Here is a 17,658-nt window from a genome sequence, read left to right as displayed (position 1 = left end):
GAGCTTCCGGGCGTGCGTGTACGCCGGCCTCCCCCTCTCACCCTCCCCCGTACACCCACACACACGCGTGTGTGCGTCAGCCCCTCCTCGCACACGCACGTACCGCAGCGCCTCCGCTTCCCCCCGCTCCCCATCCGCGCACTCCTACACCTGGTGTGTCAGCCCGTGCCCGCCCCGCGTTCCTGGCACACCGAAACATTTCGGGGAGCCACCCGCCGACCCCACAACCCCTTCCTCCCGTCGGGACCAAGGCTGCTCTCGCACCCACCAATTCCCCCCCCTCACACGTCCCCTCCGCAGCGGCTATTGAGATGCGGCGAGGAAATGCCACCTAGGGCGGACAGAGAGCGGGGGAGACTGAGGGGGCCGGGGGGGGGAGCACTGTTACTCGGTTTAATTTAACAAATTAATTTAGCCGGGCGTGAATAGGACAGCGTCCGCGTCTCCTGGGAACGAAGGCGGCCACAGCACGGCGAGGCGATGCAGTAACGAGAGGCGAAGGGGGGCAGCTGCCCTCTTCCCCGCACACCCCCCCCCCCGCTACTCCCACCGCTTTGGGGCTGCTCGCTCCCCCCCTGCCGCCACCTCTGCTCGATTACGCGGCGTGCGGGGTCTCCGCGGGTCCCTCCCGCGGGGCGGGGGCTGTCCGGCGGGGTTGGAGGGGCGAGGTCTCTCACTTGTTTACCGGGGACCCGCACGTTAGTTAAACCGCGCCCGGGGATCAATGGGCGCCTTTCTCTCCCTGCCGCCGGAGGGAGGTGAATGGAGGAGGGGAGGGGGCGGGGAAGGGGCCCCGGTCGGGGTGGGCGGCGGAGTAGAGGCTGCGGGGGGGGGGGGGGGGCTCGCCAGTCCCCATTTTCCCGTGTGTGGCTGGAGCGGGGGAGTGCGGGGGCCCGGGAGGGGTCTGCGAGGCGGGGATGCCCGGGGGCCTCCCCCCCACCATCCCTCTTGTGAGAGCAGCGGTGGCTCCTGACGAAGCGTGGGGCATGCTGCGGGAGGGCAGCGGGGACAGAACTCGGGGGATGGAGGGAACGTCGACCCCAAGCCTGTTCCTCATCCCCGCCATATCACATCACCCCCTGCCCCGAGATCTGCGGGGGAAGCCTTCCCATGCACATACCCGGGGGGGGGAAAGTGAGGCTGGGGTCAGGTAAACATCCCCCCACCCCGCCTTTCCCATTCCCTCCCCTGACCGCCGTCGGGACACGCTTTCATTTATTGGCTTGCGATCACGCTGAAGCAGCGGTGTTTGCGTATGAAGCCTAGAAAAATAAAAAAAAAAAAAAAAAAAAAAAAAAGAAAGACGAAAGTGATGCGGGGCGGGAGTCGGGCGGAGGAGGGCGGCTGCGGATCCGCCTGCAGCCCGCACGTACCTCCGCCACCGCTCCGCTCCCGCCCGCTCGAAATTCTCCGCGGTTTGGGTCATAATAACCTATTTAGAAATCAACAGCTGTAACTAGGAGGCAGAGAAGGAGGGAGGCGTGGGGGGTGTGATTGGAAAAGACCACTTCACTCTAAACACCGGTACGCTGCAATAAAAGCAGCTTTTGAAGCAAGGCTTCCCCCTTCGTCTTACGGGGAAATACTGACATTTACATACAAGGTAGTAATTACCTGGGGGGGTTTTTTGTTTTGTTTTGTTTTGTTTGTTGTTTTTTTTAAGGGGCGGGGGGAGGGTAGTGGTGGCAGAGGAAAAGAAGGGCTTGGAGATCTGAGGCACCGACTTCTCCGCAGGAGCGAGCAATGTGTGCCTGTAAAGGGCAGCGAGTTCACTGCATAACCTTGGGCAAGGTACCCTTGACCTTTCTGTACCTGTGCGACTCCTTACAGCCAGCGATGTTTACAGTCTTTCCTGTCCTGGTAATGGGGCTTTGATTTCTGTACCAGGGAAAAATGTATACAGTCAGTAACTGTACATTTAAAATGTATTTACTGATTGCATAACAGATCTCAGGGAGACAGGTTTCATATGAAAACTCTGAATAGTTGATTTCCTGCCTTGGACTACAACAGACCAGACTGTCCACTACACTCTCACTACTGGAGACATGAGGAGAGCTACTTATCTGAATTTCTAGCCACTGATAAGTCTGGGGCCATAAACACCAAGAGGAGCCTTCTGTCTGGAAAAAAACCTTGGAAATTTGGAAAGATTTTTCCAGACATTTATGAAATATGCCTGATGACCTTGAGCAAGCATTCTTGGGTCTGACATGTAAAAAAGATAAATGTTAATTCATCTACTTGATATTTCCCTGTATGTTATTCTGACTCTGTGACTTGACTGTTCTTGACTCTGTGGGCAATACAGATTTGATGTACTGGCTATAAGCAGAACCGAGTCTGAGAGCAGTTTCTATGAAAAAGGCATAAAGATAGTGTAGAATTCAAGGCTGAAGTTTATACCTTTTGTTTTTGTATTGCTATTGCATAAACAGCATCTTAGCTGTTCATTTTAAGCAGATTCATAACAAGTATTTTTTCCACAACCATGTTCGGGGTTTGTTTTTTAATGCATAACTGAGGTTACAGAGTACAAGAATTGGGACTCAGGTGTCTGTAAAATTCAGGTTAAAAGTACTATTGTTTCATGAACAACACTTTAGAACAAATGACCCGAGTTTACATAGGTGATCTGTTTTATTCAGCGTTTTCTCTGAACTTCTCTGAATTGTTTTTCAAATGTATATCTCTTCTGGAGATTTTTCCCAATGCCATTAGGGTAGCTTTTAATTAAAATAAATGTTCTAACAGTACTTGTCCATCCCACCTCTCAGCTACAGGTTACAGTTTCTACAGGCTGGCATGTCTTATGTTTCAGCTATTCCTATGTGTCATGTAGCATATTAGCTTTAATTTCTGGAATAAGTGGGTTTTCACTGATAGATTGGACTGTGAATTTGGGCAGTTGAAGCATAGCACATGCTCTCTTGTTCCACCAAGTAATTTCAGGCAGAACATAGGGTTAGACAAATTGGAACAACAGCATCTTCAGCAACTGCAATAGATTTGCCAGAGGATGTTTGCTTAAATCATCTCTATAAAATAATTCCATTGTGATGAAAGAAAAAATGATCTTGTTCTACCTCTCTTATTCCTTCTGTCATATCACTCTGCCCCATCTCTATTTCACTACATTTATCTTCTTGTTTGAGGTCTCTGCTGGGAATGCTTTGCAAATACACAAAGTAGACAAAAAAAAAAAAAAATTAGTGCTAATATTAGTATCCTTCCTGCCTGTTAAACTATGCTTTTGCCAGCATACCTTGTTCCATAAACTGTGCTGGGTGACAGTCAGATTTGTCAAAATACACTATCTGTGTGATGGGCATTTGCCATCAGTTATGTCAGTCATAAAAATGTAACCTCTATCCACCCAAAACTGGTAGAGACATGCCTAGAAAATCAGACCTTGCTCATGAAAATGATGAAGGTTAGTCTAGATATAGCAAATGCAGCTTTGCCTGCACAGAGCTGTGCTGATTTCACATTGCCATGTTTCAAGTATTTGTGGTTCCTTATCTGTATGCAAAAAAATGTGATGTGATTATTTCATTTATGTATAAAGGTATTTAAACTCTATGTTTTGGTTATTTCTGGAAATAAGTGGGTTTTCAGTGACAACAATGAGTGGTGAAGATGGATTGTATGAGTGAGTGATAAAGAGCAGCCAGCAATGCTGTGTTGCTTGCAATGAACTTCTGAAGCTATCAGGGAATTTTGCTTGGGAAGTCTATTTGCCTGAATAGAATTTAAGTGGTCAGATATAAGTATTGCCTCTAAGGATACACAACTGATTTTAGCTGCATGTGGAAGCCTAATTCTACAAGCCCAACACACAAAGGATCTGATTGTGTTTAGTTGGGATTTTCCCCCTCACATTAGGGGGACTGGAGCACCAGGCCCTATGATATGTAGCATATTTAAATACTGTCCAAAGTCACAGCCAGGCTACTCACAAAACACTTTCTAAGAGGCTCGATGCATGAATAGGTCGAATTTCAAAATTTGTCACATCCTTTAAAAATACATTTTTGTTTGTTCTTAGTCTAAATCTCATTTTGAAATACGTTTCAGGATAAGGAGTAACAGTTAAAAGGGATGTGCTTGATGTTTGGCTTGGCTGTTGCCTTCTACCTGTTGCCAGGATCACAGAGCTGATGGTAGTGAAGCCATGGGAAAAAAAGTGTAGAACAAGATTATGTGCGTCAGCAACGCTTTCTTATACTATCAAGAGTACAGTTATCTGTTCCAACAAAATAGAGTGATTTATATTTTGATATCCTTGAACTTCTACATAAACAGGTGAAGTCAGTTTATTCCCTTGTTCATTTATTTGCATACTTCTGATAGTGTCATTCTGGTTATACATTTCATAACCTTGCTGTAAGAGGACATGAACTCCCATCACCTTCTTTCTCTTTAACCTTTCTCTGCTCCTTTGAGTGCAAATGTACCATGACTGTGCTACTACCCAGTCGTCAAGCTTGTGTTATTTGGAAAGGAGGACAGACCATCTTTACAGATAGTCGATACTATGTTGATACTACTCATATAGTAACTCCTAACAGGATGTTTTAGCTCTCCAGAACAAGAGTAACACTGAGGGATACAGTAGCCCTACCCCTTAATTTTGGGCTCCGAAGTTCCTGCGGCATTTTTCCCCCTAGGCCTGTGAAAACAAGTATAGGTGGCTTAGTGCGTGAGGGAAAAATATCCAGAGATCATAGACTTTGAAAATACTCCTTTCTCAGGTGAAGATAACTTGCCTGAGTTAATACTACACCCACAGATTTCTAGAGAGTTCCAGGTTAAATAAATTTGGGCTACAATTATGCAGCTCTATGTATATTCAGCAATCCTTGAAGCTAATACTTCTACTACTTTTATTAATTATTTGAAATATATATATTGAAGCTATGTATATATTATTAGCTTGTACATTCTTACATGGGAGGGGAAACAAGGTGAGGAAAATCTGGAGCATGCCTTCTAACCAGCTTTTTTTTTTTTTTGTTGTTACAAAGACTTGCAAGTTTTTTCTGCGTTTAGATCATTTCTTCTTCAAAAGTAAGTTCAGAACCCCGCAGCCCGTAAGCAGGCTGATACCTTGGGATTATTTTGGACAAAGCACAGGACAAAATTCCTGTGATATAAACAAGGAGCGAGTGCTCCCATCCGTGACAGGTGTATCCCCAAAAGCCCCTTTCGGGAACACTTCCTTGAGACACCAGCGTGTCCACAGCCTGCTCCGGGTTGCAGGAGAAGGGGAAGGGTCCCGGGCCAGCCCCCCAAGCCCCCCTCCCCCCGCAGCCGGACCCACCTCTGCAGGGTTTCGCGGGTTTTCCGCCTCCCGTGGGAATTTGTTACATCTATCTCCTGGGGGCAAATCCGGGCGGGAGAAGGAAGAGGGGGAGGAGGTCAGGGGGGAGCGGAGGAGAGGTGGGGACACACATGACCACCTCCTGCCCCACTCCCGCCCCTGCGTTGCCGGCGCGAAAATTACGCATGAGGGCTGAGATGCGTCAGAGCGTCGCAATCACCGGGATCTTCTTCCTGGAACATCTTTTTTTTTTTTTCCTTGTTGTTCGCTGTGGGGTTTATTTTGGTTTGGGTTTTATTTCTTTTTTTTTCTTTTTTTTTTTCTTTCTCTCTCTCCTTTTCCCCGTTCCGGGGGTGATGGCGGAGGCACCCCCGCACCTCACTCTTCTTTCCCTTTTCTCCCATTTTTCCTTCCTATTCTCACCCCCCCCAGCCCCTCTCCACTCGGAGGGGCGGTGTCGGTGCGTGCTGCCCCCCGCTGGCTGCCGGGGCCCCCGCCTGGTGCGGCGGCGGAACCGCCTGTGTCCGCACAGCCCGGCCCCGGGGCCCCTTTCCAGCTCTGCCGGAGCTCCAGGCGGGAGAATGAAACGCAGGTGGTGAGAGTGAGGAAAGCGATGTTTCCCGTCTGCACCTGGGGCGCTTTTCTGTTTTAAATGGTTTTAAAATGATGGTGGGATTTGTTTTGGGGTGGAATTGCTGTGTAAAATGCTTTCTTCTGGAATTATCACGACTCTGAAATTAAAAATATTGTTGTTTGTTGAAAAGAAAAAGCCTGATACAGTATGACCGATCCTGGTTTAGAGAAAAAGTGCCCGAGAAGCAACAGAGACAAGTATATTTGAGAAATAGTTGCAGTCTATATCCCTCTTTCATATAATGTATCTAAGAATCATTGAAAACAATGCCTTTTTTTTTTTTTTTAATATTTTTAAAAGAGATTTTGTAATGTGCTTGTCTGACCCGACGGACAGCCAAAATCTAGGGTCTTTTCAGGGTATTTCTGTTAAAAAAGAGACCAATGTTGTAACTCAATATTTCTTTGATGCAATATTTACAGAAAATTTGCAAAGGGCCTATTTGCCTAAACACAATCGGAGTCCAAGAAAAAACATCTCAGTTGTGATTTTTTTGGTGGCTTTTTTCTGTGCTTTGTTTTTTTGTTTTGGTTGGTTTGGGGTTTTGGTGTTTTTGTGGTGTGTTTTTGTTTTTTTTTGGTCTATTTATTTCCAGGTAGCAATCTGTTTGAAAATCTATTTGTTTACTTCTTTCCCTAGTCAGGTTACTCCAGCCTCTCTTTTTGTTTGTTTCCTACTGCTCTTGGAGGCTGTTACTCAGCAAAACAATTCCAGGCATTCAGCTTTCCCCTCTGACCTACAATTCATTTGGCTATTTGTCTTTGTTTCAGATGGCCTTTGCATTTGCTTTAGGTACTAACCCTTTTTCCCCTAGCTTTTTTGTTTTGGTTTGGTTTGTTTTTTTGCAAAAAAACCCCAAAAAAACTTCAGAAGGGAGACTAAACTAACTTCCTCTGTCATCTATCTTGACATCAGGATGATCTTCCTAACAGCAGGGGTAATGCAGTCCTGGAGCAGATTGTCAAGGGATTTTTATAGAGTCCCCATCACTGGAGCGTTTTAAGCTGCACAAATATTTATTGGGAATGACACAAATTCAGTTGTCCTGACTCAGGGCAGTGTGATAGTCTAGATGATCTCATGTTTACTTCCAGTCTGGTTTTATTGGATTTCTTTGATATATACACCTTATAAATAGCCCCAGGATTATTAGTGCTGTAAGGAAAAAAAAAAAAAAAGTGTTCTTTATCAGGGTGGCTTTGCCTTTTTTTTTTTTTTTTTTTTTTTTTTCCCTACCTCATTGATTGTGCAAAATAAAGAAGTAAGGTAAAACTATAATTATGAATCAGCGCTTACTCTTACTATTTGGGATAAACTATTGGTGCGATTCTCACTCAGGCAAAACATTTACTGGTTTAATTTATGCACACACCATGCCACCAGGGAGATGAAGAGACATTTGGGGAAACAGAGTCACTACAGAGGAAAATCTTACCTTGTTTTTACCAATGTACCCCTTCAGGAGAAGTTCTGTGTGAATAAAATGAGGAAGGCTTGCCCTTGGAATGGGCTGACTGCTTTCAAGGAGAATTATCATCTATCTGCATTATTTAGACAGTGTCTGGGAAACTCACTGGAGCCTCAGGCTCCCATTGTGTAGATGAGTAATTAATGGTGGGCCTCCTTCTGCTTTGTTTAATGTATATATTGTACATACACAATGAGCTGGGGAAGATTGCTGATGTGGGGAGTCAAATGGGAGAAAGGAGATTCTGCAGTCCCATGAAGGGTGAGGGTGACAAGCAGCAGGTTCAGCTTGCCAGTCGCCTAAATGATGGACACTGCAGGCATGCTCAGGGTTTCAAGAAGAAAAGTGTCAGCCTTCTATATTTTGGTGGGCTCATATGCTCGGGGAAAGCACAAACAGCAACACATATACTGAAGGAAGAGGAGGAGTACCTTTTTCAATATATTTGGGGAAGCACAAGTTTTTCAAATGCACAGCTTGGGTGCAACTATTAATGTCTGGAAGATGAAGCATCACAACAAAGTGAAATTTATGCATATCCATATGTCTGCAAGAGAGGTTGAATAAAACCTTCACCCAGCCAGTGGTCATCATGGCTCAAGCAGCACACTGACTCGTACAGGCTCTGTCATTGATGGCTGGATCGTGGTGCAGAAGGAGTGGATATATCCAAGATCCATGTTGTAGCAATCAGTACTGTGGTTGGAGGCAATTTATATGTCTAAACACTAATAACTTGCTAAAAAATTTATTATCAGTTTCCACAGAAGGGAAAAAAAAGATTCATGCGTGTTCTGCTGAGTGCTCATGGACATAAAACAAGATGGTCACTTAATAAAATATTCATGTGAACATTATGTTTTCATTAGTGAAGTGGGAGACCACAAAATCAAATACAAGGGAAGAGTGTGCTTTCAGTTAAACTGCTGATTAAGCAAAGGAACAGCATTTGTAACAGGAGAGAATGAGGTAATCATGGCATATGAACAGGTTTTAATGTCATCTGTTGCATTTAATCTTACAGTAAGGGAATGTTTCTGGGTGCCTCACTTCATTTCTACACACAGAAAGGCTCTTGCCTTTCAGTTCATTGTTGTTTTCTTCCTGGTATCTTTATTGATATGGAGCAAAGGAGGTTTAGAATATTTTCCCCAAACCCTGCAGGGAATGTGAAATATCCCCCGGGTCACTCCTTAGTCTATTCAGATATCTAATAAAGAGAGGTATGTTGCATATTGGAAGTTCTGGATAGATTTGAGTTTAGAAAGTGACAACTTTCTATGGCATGGTAGAAAATCTATTTTCAGCTAGTGAACTGTTGCTTTGTACAATCTTTTGAGGATGCAGAAGTAGATTTTTTTGAAGGTGAATAACTCCAGATGCAGATGTTGCAAGAGCTGATGTCATCTCCCAAAAGCTGCTGTCATGGAAGTGGATCCATGAGCAAAGATTCAGGCCACCACCTTACGGTGAGAGAATCAAAGCAAACTGTTTCTTCATCAGGCAAATTGTACAAGGACCTGGAAGAAGCCTCAGAACTGAAGTCTCCTGGGGGTATCTTTATCTTACACCCTCCAGTGAGCTGAAAGGGCCTTTCATTTCTGGTGTAAAGCATCCTGAGTTTGTTTGCTAACAATAACTTCTTCTGTCCTAACTAACTTTGACCTGGTGAGAGATCCTTGGATTGCTGAGTAGTTTGGCTTTTGGTTTGCCTTTCCCAGGCAATGTATCTAGACAACTGTTCCTCCTTAGAGATTTCCTGAGAAGGTGTCCATCCTTCTTTGTGACAGAGTGACCTTCTTCATTTAGAAATGCGTAAGCACAACAAATGAGCTGAACATGTGACTGTATCACAGTGGTATAAGTTACACGGCTGTGATTTACTGATTGTGGAAAGATCAGATAGTTTTAAAGTCAGCGGTTGGCTGTCAAGTTGTTAATTGAAGATTTGCTGAAAAATACCTACGTGTAAGTGATCTAGGTATTCCTGCAGGATAATCAAGTTTAAAAACAACTGTTGTCTGCCATCTTCCTGTCTTGGCTATACTTAAAGAAATACCAACAAGTTAAAAATCACATTTGCCAAAACATTCACGTGCAGAGATCCTTACGTTACCTGTTCTTTAGACAGATAATACTGAAATAATTTTACAACCTAATTCATTGACTTGTTGATTTTAGTTGCTTTTTTACTTTAAGTTGGGGAAAAGAATGTAGGTTGTTCAGTTTCTCACATTTGAAGGCTCCTTAAAATTAATTTTATTTTTATTTTTCAATGTGCATCTTCAAATTTGAGTCCAAAGTACACACACACACACATATCAATAACATTTTACTTTAGGCTAATATCTTGCCCCCACTTGATTTCAAGAATTTAAGAAATCGTAAAATCTTACAAGCTGTTCCCTCTGAATTGTTTTAGTAAGATTTAGAAACACACAGCAATTGATGAGGCTCTCTTCTTCTTGAAAATAACTCCCCCAGAACTGGCATTATTTTGTCTTGAGTTATTAGTTTTAGTACCTTCTTTTCTGTCCCTCATTATAAATTTTATGTGCTGTATAGACCAGGGGTGGTTTACATAAATGCAACAGCTGTACTTTGCATTTCCAGAAGTGATGTTGTATCTGTAGGAAACAATCACAATCCAAAAGACCTATTTTCTCTTACTAGCATGTTCTATTTTATTGGTTTTCTTGGATAAATTTTATAATTTTTTCTCTGGCTTAATGAGTCACTTAAGAATAGGTATCTGCAATTCAAGTTGTGTTTGTTACAGTAGCATGGATTTTAAAGCAACCTGTAGAGAGTTCAGTGATATGTGCTCTGCAGCACAAACAACTTGTGTTCAAACTAGATTATGATATTTAAGTCTTCTTTTACAGGTCCCAAGTGGCCATTAATGATATCCATAAGTGATAAGTGAAGAGGTGCTGTAAACTCCTCTGGATTGCATCTTCCTGCATATTTGGAAAGGTGATTTTCATCTCCACTAACCACAGATATCTAAAAGCTGGGTGTCCAGTGCATTTTAGACTCCAGAGTTCCTCCAAAGTGATGAAGGATTATTATTATTATTATTTATCATTACTTTATCACTATTTCAGGTAGATCTGAAGTCTGATGGTGAATAGATTCATAATGTAATAATGCTGGGTTTATGTTCCCATTAATATTGGAGGAGATCCTACCTAGCTATGAGGTGTTGATTTGTACCATTGCAACCATTAATTCAAATTAATTACAATTATTTACAGAGGATTAAGACATTAACTTTTTGCTAGGAAGTTTATGCCTGGACAGATACCATCTTCTCTCAGTACTTTTCTCTCAGTACTCACCTCCATGCCAGTGAGGGCATCTTTAGAGCTTCTGTAGGAAGCACAAAGCCCTAATACCTGCATGGGCTTTACTTAAAAAAGTAATTTAACGTTCAAGTTACTTTAAAATAAGTGTTTAAGATATGTTTAATATCTCTACTGTTAATTTGTTTGGAGCTCTGAAAATAATGATCACCAAACAATGGCCTAAAAAAGGTTTGAGGTATGTCCATTAGAAACTGGTCTCTTTTGCCAGACGACTTTCAACAAGACAAGAGGGCATGGTCTTAAGTTGTGCCAGGGGAAGTTTAGGTTGGATATTAGAAAGAATTCCTTTACGGAGAGAGTGATCAAGCATTGGAATGGGCTGCCCAGGGAAGTAGTGGATTATCCATCCCTGGAGATATTTAAAAAGAGACTGGATGTGGCACTCAGTGCCATGGTCTATCAGCTGCAACGGCGGTTCAAGGGTTGGACTCAATCATCTCTGAGGTCCCTTCCAACCCAGCCAATTCTATGATTCTATGATTCTCCATTTGCTGTAAAGGGATTCTGAATAGCTATCTCTCCTCTTGCCCCCTCTCATTTAGAAGGCCAAGATGAGTATATGCATCTGATTGCTTGCCTCTGGATACAATATGACCACTTTGGTATTTATTGGAAAGCCCTGGGAAATATTTTAGGCTTTATGGGGCAAAACCCTGATGATTTTGCTGAAAACCAGAAAACTGGAAGGCATTTGTACTTTAAAGTGTCTTATTGCTCTCTGAGTGTTGTGTGACAGCTCTGCGATAGATGCTTAGCCAGAAAAGCAAGCCAGGGGGAAAGCAAAATAGAGACATTTCCTCTTTTCCCACTCCCTCCTCACAAATGCTCTGTTGATGATGGTGGAGAAAGAAGGAAGACACCAGCTGCTGTGTCATTGTTTTAGAAAGGGCAGAATTACAGACTTTTTAAAAGAGCAATTGAAACCAGAAGCCCACAGTATCCTTAGTGCAATGGTGAAGATGCTGAGGGGCAGGGATGTTATTCATCAATGCTTTATTTGTAATCTATCAATTTTATCCCTTTTCTTTTATATTGATCTTCACATTCCTTATGAATATCGATTATCAGGTGATTTTTTGTCTCCTGCTGTCTCCCAGCCCTGATAACAGCCTGGCCTCACATTTGCCTTACAGTTCCCAGTCTGCCAGATCTCATGCATTAACCATTAATGGCTCTGTCCTCTCATGTCAAAAATGATTGTCCCAGAAGGCACTGTAGGACCATTCCACCTCTTACACAGTAAATCCCTGGGGACCAAGAGGCAGGAAAATAAACAGGGCACTGTCAGGATGGGTTTCCCTTTAAACATCTCAAAAATTTCAGCACTTTCTCAAGCTTCTTGATTCACTCTGAGTCTTGCTTTGGCCTACTAAAATAAAAACCAAAGCAAACCAAAACAAAAAACACCACAAGAGCTAGAAAAGTTGTGCAATTTTATTTACAAATAATGTAAACAAAGTCTTGTTACCCCAAACACAGCAAGGAAAAACTTCCTGCTGCTCTTATGTGCCTTATTTATGCAGATGTACATAACCCCTGCTAACCATTTCTCCATCAACTGTGTTTGCAATATATCCCAGAGCAATTGCTCTGTTCCTATAGTCCAAAACAGAGTCGTATTTGTTTGTAGGATGGCAGATTTTGTTGTTTCTGGCTTTCTTTACGGAGAACTTATTTTGTTCTGACCATCATGCCGATTGGAACACCATCTCTGACCCTTTCCAGAGTGAAACTGTGGATCACGTTAGCCAACTTTAAAGAGTTTTACACTAAAAAAGTTGGTCATCAGCCATTGCCTTCCCATTTTTTTAGGGCCATTAAACTCTTCAGTACTGCAAATGTAATGTCTCTGTCCTCCTGCCAAAATAGATAAGCTTTAATTGGAAATATGTTAATATTAGCATATTAATATATTGCCAATAATCAATATCAAGATAAATCCATACTGTTTCTGTTTTGCTGGAAAGTTGTCTAAATCACTTCCTGATTGTCAGCTATCCTCCTAATTTCTCTCCTTCTTTTGTTGTTTGCATAAGTTAGAGATATTACTGGAATTAGAGCTTATGGATTTTTTTTTCTTATGCCATAGGTAAAAGAATTGAATAACAACAGTATCTCAGACATGAAAGGATCTCTGTAGTGTCACACTTGGTAACTCTTAGTAAACAATTACACACTGAGTTTCTGAGTAATACAATTTAGTCTAATTTAATAGATATTTTCTTGGTTTTGGTCTAGTACTAATATTTCAGTCAAAGTGCTGTGAAGTATCAGTGCTGAATGGAAGTCTGCAAGACATTGGTTGGTCAGTATAGTTAACTTTATTTAACAAACCAAATAATCAAAATTCTTGTATCACAGAAGTACTATGCAGTTTGATTAACTTAACCTGTTTTGCATAAAGTCATGTTGACTGGCAGCAATTAAGTTACTATTTTTTATTTCCTGATAGACAGAATCCCATATCAGCTGTTCCATTCTTTCACATGGAACTAAGGTCAAGTTAACCCACTTAGAATTACCCTGGGTATCCTGTTTGCACTGTTGAAATATCATTGCAGCATTAGAATTTTCCAGGCCTCTTGGACTTCTCCAGTATGCCAAAACTTTTTGCCAGTGAGCTGCAGTACAGGATTCCTTTTACAAGCTTTAAATCAAGTAACTCTGTCCTGCCAATTAAAAATAAAATTAATAGGTGCTCGTTACTATCCACTTAGGAGAATGTTAGTATAGATGATACTTTGGCAATGCAGATCCTATGTCCCTTTCAAAATGCAAACCATAAATATTCTGTGAATATTTTTTCTTTTTTACAGCTAGTAATGGAACTGTGCCATCCCTAGGATTTCTATTGTCCTGAATTGCACTACAGAAATTCAGAAAAAAACAAAGACATGTTCTTACTGTCTTTATCCCTAGATTTTCATAGATGTATTTAGGCTGCATACCACTGTACTGCATTTATTAATGTATTAAATGTATTAATTTATATGTCTGTCTATTGGCTTTCAGTTTTGCTTAAAAAAATACTATCTGTAATTTCTTTTAAACATTCTACTAGTATACATACACATGTATATATATATATATATACACTAATATACCAACATGCTATTGTATGCACTAATTATAATATACATAAATAATCAGCAGTGAATTCATGCACATCTTTAATTGGGTCACTGCTATGAACTTCTTGGCAAGTGTTACTTTTAAGTTTAGTGAGCAATCACTTTCATGAGTCAGAATGGAGGATAATGGAGTGTTAGAACATTCTCCTTTGTGATAGAAAAAACAGTCCTTAAGTTTTAGAGGATCTAGGGCATTATAGGAAACACGAAACAAGAGCTTTAGCACATGTCATTGTATTAGAAGCCCTTTCATAGAGGCAATGTTTCTTTCTTTGTAGACATTTGTTCTTGGTCACAAAAGTTACATGGGGTGGAAATCATCTCACCTTACTTAATAACATAGATATCCACATCTAAGCCAGAGATTCTCTAGCCAGAGATGCCTCTGCCCATGGAGAAAATCAGACATTTTAGACCTCGGTGAATTTGACCTATTTAGATGCACACATTAGGGTGGTATGAATCATACCTTAAAGTGCTTTTCTCTCTCTCAGGTTTTTTTTTTTTTTTCTTTCCCTATCATGCCATAAAATGAGCCTGGGGTCATTAGTCTCAGTCCAGTTCATTGTACTGCAGACTTCTACATCTTACCATCCACACTGTATTTTCCTTCCCAAATGAAAAAAAAAGGGAAAGGGAAAGGGAGAGGGAAAGGGAAAGGGAGAGGGAAAGGGAAAGGGAGAGGGAAAGGGAAAGGAAAGGAAAGGAAAGGAAAGGAAAGGAAAGGAAAGGAAAGGAAAGGAAAGGAAAGGAAAGGAAAGGAAAGGAAAGGAAAGGAAGGAAAGGAAAGGAAAGGAAAGGAAAGGAAAGGAAAGGAAAGGAAAGGAAAGGAAAGGAAGGAAGGGAAAGGGAAGGGAAGGGAAGGGAAGGGAAGGGAAGGGAAGGGAAGGGAAGGGAAGGGAAGGGAAGGGAAGGAAGAAGGAAGGAAAGGAAAGGAAAGGAAAGGAAAGGAAAGGAAAGGAAAGGAAAGGAAAGGAAAGGAAAGGAAAGGAAAGGAAAGGAAAGGAAAGGAAAGGAAAGGAAAGGAAAGGAAAGGAAAGGAAAGGAAAGGAAAGGAAAGGAAGGAAAGGAAAGGAAAGGAAAGGAAAGAAAAGAAAAGAAAAGAAAAGAAAAGAAAAGAAAAGAAAAGAAAGAAAAGAAAAGAAAAGAAAAGAAAAGAAAAGAAAAGAAAAGAAAGAAAAGAAAAGAAAAGAAAAGAAAAGTTGGTTATAGAATAAAAAGAAAATGAAGCAGCTGAGCCTCTGAATCTTCAGCATACAATAATTATTGAAAATAATTAATTTTCTTTAAAAACAGACTATGATTCTGTGAGGGCTCTTTTGTTATTTTTAGTTAAATTTAATGATAGGACTAGAAGTACCTAACTTAAACAGCTTTACATTGAAGTCATGTGAATAAGTAAATATTTAAGTTTACTATATGTTGAGTCAGACTAAAGAAATCAAGACAGCATTGTCCAATTCAGGTAACTGTTAATTGAATTGCTTTAGTTAAATATCTCTTTTTATTTGCTTTACCTAAATATTTTGTTTGCTTGTTTGTTTTAACACATTTGGAAAAGTTATTCTTTAAGTTTTTAAGGAATTTAAATGTATTCAAAACTTAGGGTTTAAAATCAATTTGTTTCCTTCTATAATAAAACCACAATGTCATGGCTGATCCATAAGAGATCTATCTGAAGGAATATGTTGAAGCCGATTTCGAACAACTCAACCTACCAAACAGCTTGGCAAAAATTTCCACATGCTGCCTTGGAGAAAGTAGGTACCCAGGTATCCAGCTACTTTCCTTCAGAAAGACTTAAGCTAGTGGGCAAAGAATTTTTTGTTCATTTGAAAATTCTCTTCTAGGGATGAAGAGACCTGACATCTGGAAAAGTAACTAGGTTTTACAACATATGCTTTTAAATTCACTCTTGGGCTCACCAACATATTTTTGATAATCACCAAAGCTGGTATTAATCCCTTAACTTGAACAGAGTATTCTTCCTGGATCATCAAGTAGGAGACCTCTACAAATAACAATACACTACAAAGTTTATGTGAAATTTCAGTGATAGAAAACACATTTCATATTGATGCTATTTGTCTGCTCCAGGGATTGAAACACCTTTTAAATAAAATTATTTTACAATATTGACGTTTCCCTCTTTTTATGCAAGCTAAGCCAACAAAACCTGTGGACAGGCCAAAACTTTCTTACTACCTGTTCCCAAAGGTAGGAAATCATGGCATGCAGGCCTTTAAATGAATGCCCCAAAGGCTTAACCCTGCATCAGAGCTCCTTGTTGTGAATGGATCTCTAAGAACCAACAACCTGAAGCAAGCAACAAGTCTGAAGAGATATCATTACAAATTAGGCAGCTGTGCCAAACGCTTGAACACCTCTGACATCTTTTGAAGCATAAAGCTTGTGCCAAGGGCTGCCCACCTACCTGAGTGGTGGACATCTCGACTGTAATTGAATTCCTTGATGCACTTCTAAAGTCCAGAGTTCTTTTGTTTACACAGCCAGCTACTGGCTCCTCATTCTCTCAGTGTTGAATGTACTTATACACTGGAGCCTCCATGTTCTACTCCGCTTACAGTCATCCTGCCTCTTCCAAGGAGTGTGGTAAGAACTAATACATTTAAGAATTAATGCAAATCCGTGTCTAATGAAGTCGCATTTTAAGTATTATATAGCATTTCTACCATAACATATGCTACACCAAAAGTTACAAATTACCTATAAATCACTAGTTTGAACAGTCTCCAAGAAGAATTTTGCTTTTCTGTCTTGTGTAGAAAAGATTAGCTGCAGTGCTCCTACATTTCATAGTTAGAAACATTCAAGTGGTATCATGCACACTGTGGTATTTGATCGTTTTCGGTTCCTTGACACAAATTACATAATCCTGAGTTCACTGTGAGTACACTTCACTGCTTGAATTTCTGTGTGTTGATGGACAGCAAGGTGCCCATCCATCCCTGACTCTATAACACATATGGCCTCCATGCCAATGTCATCTTCCTTGAATACCTGGTGTCTGCCTTCCCTGTTGGTTAATGAGAGTGGACACTGAATTTTCTTTCCTAAAGAATCCACAGCAGAAGCAAAGCTCTTGGCTTTGGAGCTGAATACTAAAGTGCCTCAATGTACAAGGCCTCAGTCCCATTTTTTGTGAATGTAAAGCAGCTCTCAGGTGGAGTCTGAGCCCTTCATGTTTGTTACCTTTCTGTCATTTTCCTCAGAACCATACATATCCAATGGGACAACCCTGAATAGAAAGCAATTTTATTGTAACAACAGGTACAGGATAGAAAAAAAAAATCCGATAAATTTTCTGGCTTATTTTCATTAAGCCTTTAGCTTTGGACTGGATTGTTACAAAATAAATCACTCAACTCTGACTGCACAAATATTTTAAGAACTACAGAGATTCTCAGCATTTTTTATCTTCAGTGACTGCAGAATTCTGTTTGTTTAATACATGACTTTATACTGACCTACGGGTATTAGAAAAGAAATCCTCAGGCAATGATAGTACTCTATTTTGGAATGGATATTGCACAATTAAGGAAAGATCAATATGTTATTATTCTTGGCACAGAGGCTGTTTCTTGGGAAATTACTACCTGTTCCTTTTTATCTTTCCCAGCCATGCCACATTGCAGCAACCATGACCACAGGTGCCTACAGTGGATGAATACCTGTCCAATCTATGCAAGAAGGAAAGGAAATCAAGAGAAGGC

The 17,658-nt window shown here is 41.1% G+C and overlaps 1 protein-coding gene across 5 annotated transcripts in view; it reads right to left on the bottom strand.

Moving 5' to 3' along the window:
• IRS2 (insulin receptor substrate 2) overlaps positions 1-5,443 on the bottom strand; it is a 36,734-nt gene extending 31,291 nt beyond the window's left edge. For 4 of the 5 annotated variants that reach the window (XR_003987173.1, XM_030444375.1, XM_030444347.1 and 1 more), the window contains exons 1-2: positions 5,324-5,443; positions 1,813-1,878 (exon numbers count right to left, since the gene is read on the bottom strand). The gene's annotated coding sequence lies outside the window, so the exon portion shown is untranslated. Of the gene's footprint in view, positions 1-1,812; positions 1,879-4,624; positions 4,673-5,323 lie in introns of all 5 variants that reach the window. The other variant, XM_030444355.1, reaches the window with a different exon arrangement.
• Between the last annotated feature and the right edge of the window lie 12,215 nt (positions 5,444-17,658).

This window comes from Calypte anna, chromosome 1 (genome assembly GCF_003957555.1).
Source record: "Calypte anna isolate BGI_N300 chromosome 1, bCalAnn1_v1.p, whole genome shotgun sequence".
NCBI lineage: Eukaryota > Metazoa > Chordata > Aves > Apodiformes > Trochilidae > Calypte > Calypte anna.
The sequence above is the reverse complement of the archived record's forward strand: the minus strand, read 5'-3'. Positions and strand labels throughout refer to the sequence as shown.